Here is an 8125-nt window from a genome sequence, read left to right as displayed (position 1 = left end):
GTGAAAGTGCTACACTCAATATGCAAGCAAATTTGGAAAACTCAGCAGTGACCACAGGACTGGAAAAGATCACTTTTCATTCCAATCCCAAAGAAAGGCAATACCAAAGAATGCCCAAACTACCCCACAATTGCACTTATTTCACACGCTAGTAAAGTAATGCTCAAAATTCTCCAAGCCAGGCTTCAACAAAGCGTGAACCACGGAGTTCCTGATGTTCAAACTGGTTTTAGAAAAGGCAGAGGAACCAGAGAGTAAATTGTCAACATCCACTGGATCATGGAAAAAGCAAGAGAGTTCCAGAAAAACATCTATTCCTGCTTTATTGACTATCATAAAGTCTTTGTGTGGATCACAAGAAACTGTGGACAATTCTGAAAGAGATGGGAATACCAGGCCACCTGACCTGCCTCTGGAGAAACCTATATGCAGGTCAGGAAGCAACAGTTAGAACTGGACATGGAACAACAGACTGCTTCCAAATAGGAAAAGGAGTACGTCAAGGCTGTATATTGTCACCCTGCTTATTTAACTTATATGCAGAGTGCATCATGAGAAACGCTGGGCTGGAAGAAGCACAAGCTAGTATTAAGATTGCTGGGAGAAATATCAATGACCTCAGATATGCAGATGATACCACCCTTATGGCAGAAAGTGAAGAGGAACTCAAAATCCTCTTGATGAAAGTAAAAGAGGAGAGTGAAAAAGGTGGCTTAAAGCTCAACATTCAGAAAATAAATATCATGGCATCTGGTCCCATCACTTCACGGGAAATAAATGGGGAAACAGTGGAAACAGCGTCAGACTTTATTTTTTTGGGTCCCCAAATCACTGCAGATGGTGATTGTAGCCATGAAATTAAAACATGTTTACTCTTTGGAAGGTAAGTTATGACCAACCTAGACAGCATATTCAAAAGCAAAGACATTACTTTGGCAACAAAGGTCCATCTAGTCAAGGGTATGGTTTTCCCAGCAGTCATGTATGGATGTGAGAGTTGGACTATGAAGAAAGAGATGGGAATACCAGATACCAATCAATTTAAAGGTCAAGATACTTTCCATCTTTATGACTACTCTAGTTCCTTGGATTAAGTCACCATTCTTTTTCATGCCTTCTGGCCATTTTACCATGGGCTAGCTATATAGGCTTAAGGTTAATGATCACTAGTTGTTTTTCACTCAAGCATGTGGAAAGTGAAAGTGAAGTCGCTCAGTCGTGTCTGACTCTTTGCGACCCAGTGGACTGTAGCTTAGCAGGCTCCTCTGTCCATGGGATTTTCCAAGCAATAGTACTGGAGTGGATTGACATTTCCTTCTCCAGGGGATCTTCCCACCCAGGGACTGAGCCTGGGTATCTCTCTTTGTAGACAGAGGCTTTACCATCTGAGCCAATAGACTTTAATTACTGCCCTTCCCTGGATCTGAGCGCTGATAATTTATCAGACAAAAGACACATTCCTTTTCATACTGTTCATGGGGTTCTCAAGGCAAGAATACTGAAGTGGCTTGCCATTCTCTTCTCCAGTGGACCACATTCTGTCAGGCCTCTCCACCGTGACCCGCCTGTCTTGGGTTGCCCCACAGGCATGGCTTGGTTTCATTGAGTTAGACAGGGTTGTGGTCCTAGTGTGATTAGATTGACTAGTTTTCTGTGAGTATGGTTTCAGTGTGTCTGCCCTCTGATGCCCTCTTACAACACTTACCATCTTACTTGGGTTTCTCTTACCTTGGCGTGGGGTATCTCTTCACAGCTGTTCCAGCAAAGCACTGTTGCTGCTCCTTGCCTTGGATGAGGGGTATCTCCTTACCACCACCGTTCCTGACCTTCAATGTGGGATAGCTCCTCTAGGGCCCTCCTGTGTCTGTGCAGCCACCACTCCTCTGGTTGCTCCTCCTGGTCGCCGGCCTTGGCCTGGGGCGTGGGTGGCTCTTCCCAGCTGCCGCCCCTGGCCTCAGGCTCGGGGTGGCTCCTCAAGGTCACCGCCCCTGTTCTCAGGTGCAAGGTGGCTTGTGGCTTCTCCTGGCCGCCCCTGATGTCAGATGTGGGGTGTCTCCTCCCGGCCGCCACTGGCCTCGGACGTGGGGTAGCTCTTCTCGTCTGCCACCCTTGACCTCAGACTCGAGGTAGCTCCTCCCAGCTGCTGCCACTGACCTCAGACGCAGGGTATCTCCTCTTGGCCATTCCTGCACCGTCGCAGCCTGGCACTCTAGGCCGCTGCCCCTGACCTTGGATGTGGGGTAGTTCCTCTCGGCCGCACTTAGTGAGCCGGCTTTCAGCCACCAGAGCTGACAGAATGTGGCACACTGGGGAAGGGAATGGCAAGCCACTTCAGTATTCTCGCCTTGAGAACCCCATGAACACTAGGAAAAGGCAAAATGATAGGATACCAAAAGAGGAACTCCTCAGGTCATTAGGTGCCCAATATGCTACTGGAGATAAGTGGAGAAATAACTCCAGAAAGAATGAAGGGATGAAGCCAAAGCAAAAACAATACCCAGCTGTGCATGTGACTGGTGATAGAAGCACGGTCCGATGCTGTAAAGAGCAAAATTGCATAGGAACCTGGAATGTCAGGTCCATGAATCAAGGCAAATTGGAAGTGGTCAAACAAGAGATGGCAAGAGTGAACATTGACATTCTAGGAATCAGCGAACTAAAGTGGACTGCAATGGGTTAATTTAACTCAGATGACCATTATATCTACTACTGCAGGCAGGAATCCCTCAGAAGAAACGGAGTAGCAGTCATGGTCCACAAAAGAGTCCGAAATGCAGTGCTTTGATGCAATCTCAAAAACGACAGAATGATCTCGGTTCGTCTCCAAGGCAAATCATTCAGTATCACAGTTATCCAAGTATATGCCCCAACCAGTAACACTGAAGAAACTGAAGTTGAACGGTTTTATGAAGACCTACAAGATCTTTTAGAACTAACACCCAAAAAAGATGTCCTTTTCATTATAGGGGACTGGAATGCAAAAGCAGGAAGTCAAGTAACACCTGGAGTCTGCTGATGGACATCTAGGTTGTTTCCATGTCCTGGCTATTATAAACAGTGCTGCGATGAACATTGGGGTACATGTGTCTCTTTCAATTCTGGTTTCCTCAGTGTGTATGCCCAGCAGTGGGATTGGTGGGTCATAAGGCAGTTCTGTTTGCAATGGGTAAGAAAGCTGTGGTACATATACACAATGGAGTATTACTCAGCCATTAAAAAGAATACATTTGAATCAGTTCAGATGAGATGGATGAAACTGGTGCCGATTATACAGAGTGAAGTAAGCCAGAAAGAAAAACACCAATATAGTATACTAACACATATAAATGGAATTTAGAAAGATGGCAATGATGACCCTGTATGCAAGACAGCAAAAAAGACACAGATGTGTATAGCAGACTTTTGGACTCAGAGGGAGAGGGTGGGATGATTTCGGAGAATGGCACTGAAACATGTATACTATCATGTAAGAATCGAATCGCCAGTCTATGTCCGATGCAGGATACAGCATGCTTGGGGCTGGTGCACGGGGATGACCCAGAGAGATGTTATGGGGAGGGAGGTGGGAGGGGGGTTCATGTTGGGGAACGCATGTACACCCGTGGTGGATTCATGTCAGTGTATGGCAAAACCAATATAGTACTGTAAAGTAAAATAAAGTAAAAATAAAAATTAAAAAAAAAAGAAACACCTGGAGTAACAGGCAAATTTGGCCTTGGAATGCAGAATGAAGCAGGGCAAAGACTAATAGAGTTATGCGAAGAAAACGCACTGGTCATAGCAAACACTCTCTTCCAACAACACAAGAGAAGACTCTACACATTGACATCACCAGATGGTCAACACCAATATCAGATTGATTATATTCTTTGTAGCCAAAGATGGAGAAGCCCTATACAGTCAACAAAAACAAGATGAGGAGCTGACTGTGGCTCAGATCATGAACTCCTTATTACCAAATTCAGACTTAAATTGAAGAAAGTAGGTAAAACCGCTGGACTATTCAGGTATGACCTAAATCAAATCCCTTATCATTATACAGTGGAAGTGAGAAATAGATTTAAGGGCCTAGATCTGATAGATAGAGTGCCTGATGAACTATGGAATGAGGCTCGTGACATTGTACAGGAGACAAGGATCAAGAACATCCCCATGGAAAAGAAATTCAAAAAAGCAAAATGGCTGTCTGAGGAGGCCTTACAAACAGCGGTGAAAAGAAGAGAGGCAAAAAGCAAAGGAGAAAAGGAAAGATTTAAGGATCTGAATGCAGAGTTCAGAAGAATAGCAAGAAGAGATAAGAAAGCCTTCTTCAGCGATCAATGCAAAGAAAGAGAGGAAAACAACAGAATGGGAAAGACTAGAGATCTCTTCAAGAAAATTAGAGATACCAAGGGAAAATTTCATGCAAAGATGGGCTCAGTAAAGGACAGAAATGGTCTGGACCTAACAGAAGCAGAAGATATTAAGAACAGGTGGCAAGAATACACAGAAGAACTGTACAGAAAAGACCTTCAAGACTCAGATAATCATGATGATGTGATCACTAATCTAGAGCCAGACATCTTGGAATGTGAAGTCAAGTGGGCCTTGAAAAGCATCACTACAAACAAAGCTAGTGGAGTTGATGGAATTCCAGTTGAGCTGTTTCAAATCCTGAAAGATGATGCTGTGAAAGTGCTGCACTCAATATGCCAGCAAGTTTGGAAAACTTAGCAGTGGCCACAGGACTGGAAAAGGTCAGTTTTCATTCCAATTCCAAAGAAAGGCAATGCCAAAGAATGCTCAAACTACCGCACAATTGCACTCATCTCACATGCTAGTAAAGTAATGCTCAAAATTCTCCAGTCCAGGCTTCAGCAATACATGAACCATGAACTACCTGATGTTCAAGCTGGTTTTAGGAAAGGCAGAGGAACCAGAGGTCAAATGGCCAACATCCGCTGGATCATGCAAAAAGCAAGAGAGTCCCAGAAAACATCTATTTCTGCTTTATTGACTATGTCAAAGCCTTTGACTGTGTGGATCATAATAAACTGTGGAAAATTATGAAAGAGATGGGAATACCAGACCACCTGACCTGCTTCTTGAGAAACCTATATGCAGGTCAGGAAGCAAAAGTTAGAACTGGACATGGAACAACAAACTGGTTCCAAATAGGAAAAGGAGTACGTCAAGGCTGTATATTGTCACCCTGCTTATTTAACTTATACGCAGAGTACATCATGAGAAACTCTGGACTGGAAGAAACACAAGCTGGAATCAAGATTGCCGGGAGAAATATCAATAACCTCAGATATGCAGATGACACCACCCTTATGGCAGAAAGTGAAGAGGAGCTAAAAAGCCTCTTGACGAAAGTGAAAGAGGAGAGTGAAAAAGTTGGCTTAAAGCTCAACATTCAGAAAACGAAGATCATGACATCCGGTCCCATCACTTCATGGGAAATAGATGCGGAAACAGTAGAAACAGTGTCAGACTTTATTTTTGGGGGCTCCAAAATCACTGCAGATGGTGACTGCAGCCATGAAATTAAAAGATGCTTATTCCTTGGATGAAAAGTTATGACCAACCTAGATAGTATATTCAAAAGCAGAGACATTACTTTGCCAACTAAGGTCCGTCTAGTCAAGGCTATGGTTTTTCCTGTCGTCATGTATGGATGTGAGAGTTGGACTGTGAAGAAGGTGAGTGCTGAAGAATTGATGCGTTGGAACTGTGTTGTTGGAGAAGACTCATGAGAGTCCCTTGAACTGCTAGGAGATCCAACCAGTCCATTCTGAAGGAGATCAACCCTGGGATTTCTTTGGAAGGAATGATGCTAAAGCTGAAGCTCCAGTACTTTGGCCACCTGATGCGAAAAGTTGACTCATTGGAAAAGACTCTGATGCTGGGAGGGATTTGGGGGCAGGAGAAGGGGACAACCGAGGACTAGATGGATGGATTGCATCATGGACTGGATGGACGTGAGTCTGAGTGAACTCCGGGAGATGGTGACGGACAGGGAGGCCTGGCGTGCTTCGATTCATGGGGTCACAAAGAGTCGGACACGTCTGAGCGAATGAACTGAACTGAAAGACACATTCCATGAAATGGGGACAATGAAGCAGAACATTTACTGAAAACAAGACCACAGTCTCAGAGCCCTATCATTCAGTTCAGTTGCTCAGTCATGTCCCACTCTTTGCAACCCCCTGAACCGCAGGACACCAGGCCTCCCTGTCTATCACCAACCCCTGGAGTCCACCAAATCAATGTCCATTGAGCCAATGATGCCATCCAACCATCTTATCCTCTGTCATCCCCTTCTCCTCCTGCCCTCAATCTTTCCCAGCATCAGGATCTTTTCCAATGAGTCAGCTCTTCTCATCAGGTGGCAAAAGTATTAAAGTTTCAGCTTCAGCATCAGTCCTTTCAAGGAAAACCCAGGACTGATTTCCTTCAGGATGGACTGGTTTAATTTCCTTGCCATCCAAGGGACTCTCAAGAGTCTTCTCCAGCACCACAACTAGAACACCTCAGTCCTTTGTTGGTCAGCATTTATTAAGCTTTGCTCTATAGTAAATAGGTTTGAATCAAAGTGAACAGAAAAAGTAGAAAACAAAGATAGGACCAACTGTTTTTTGTTTGTTTGTTTGTTTTTTAAGGCAGGGAAACACTAAATTTTTTTGTGCTATTATAACCTGTAGACAAGATTCAAAGAAAGTGAGGTAAAGACATTTAACCTCCTAATTGGAAGATGTTTGTGGGTGTGTGCTAATTCCCCTCAGTCCTGTCTGATTCTTTGCAACCCTATGGACTGTAGCCTACCAGGCTCCTCTGTCCATGGACCTATCCAGGTGAGAATAGTGGATGGGTTGCCATGCTTTCCTCCAGGGGATCTTCCTGACCTGAGGAATGAACCCTTGTCTCTTATGTCTCCTGCACTGACAGGCAGATTCTGTTGATGAAAGTAAGAATCTCTGTTAATTTTTCACTTTTAATAACCTTTCCATTTTGGCATAATGCCAAATGAGTAGTCTACATACATAAACATAATTTAAGGCTATAGTCTATTGAAAAGTTCCATTAAATTGACTAATCAATTCAAACAACCATTTTATCAGGCAACTAGTTTGTATTTCCCTGCTATTTGAACAGCCAAGGTGTTCTGTCACAGTAGACTAGCCAAACACAGTATTATTTGTGTTCATTTGGAGTTTGCAAATTTAGTCCGTCAATTTACTCTCTCAAGTAGAAAATTCAGTCAAATAATAAATTACTTCATACTTAAATTACAATAAAAAAAATCATCTACACACTTAATCCTCTACATCATTTTTTTTTTTTTACTTTTTTAATATGTGTACTGTTCTTAATTGCTCAGTCATGTTTGACTCTTTGAGAGCCCATGGACTGTGGCCCACCAGGATCCTCTTTCTGTGGGGAATCTCCAAGCAAGAATACTGTCATGAGTTGTCATGCTCTCCTCCAGGGGATCTTTCCAACCTAGGGATCATACCCAGGTCTCCCCGATTGCAGGCAGGTTCTTTACCAGTTGAGCCACCAGGGAAGCCGAAGAACACTGGAATGGGTGACCTAACCTTTCTCCAAGGGATCTTCCTGTCCCAGGAATTGAACCGAGTCTCCTGCATGGCAGGAGGATTCTTTACCAGGTGTGCTACCAGGAAATCTTTTTGTAATGTATAAAATTTTTAAATTCCCTAACTAAAATGCACAAATTTCACAATGTTTTTAAAACATCTAGTAGTTTTATCTTGTATAAGTGCCCAGGAATAAATATCATTTTAAGAAATATTAAAACTGTTGAGATGATAAGAATAGCAAGTACTTATGATCATTGAGTTTCACACTCTACTCTTCCAAATAATGTTGCATTTTTTTAATTGAAAGCCAGTTTCTCAGAGTAAGGAATTACTTATTTCATGAGTGGAGTCCTCAGTGTTGCATAATTTGAATCACCTGATATTTCTGTGATTCAGAGCATATTTTCAATTATATTACATTACAGTGTAGAAAGAGCATGCTTACAAAATATTGTACTTATTAGTACTGCTTCATGACTTTCTATATAATTTGAAAAGTTCTCTGGGATAACACATCAGTTCTAAAATGTCTGCACCACTAT

Source organism: Capra hircus, chromosome 1, assembly GCF_001704415.2.
Source record: "Capra hircus breed San Clemente chromosome 1, ASM170441v1, whole genome shotgun sequence".
Lineage (NCBI taxonomy): Eukaryota > Metazoa > Chordata > Mammalia > Artiodactyla > Bovidae > Capra > Capra hircus.
This window is presented reverse-complemented; position numbering follows the sequence as displayed.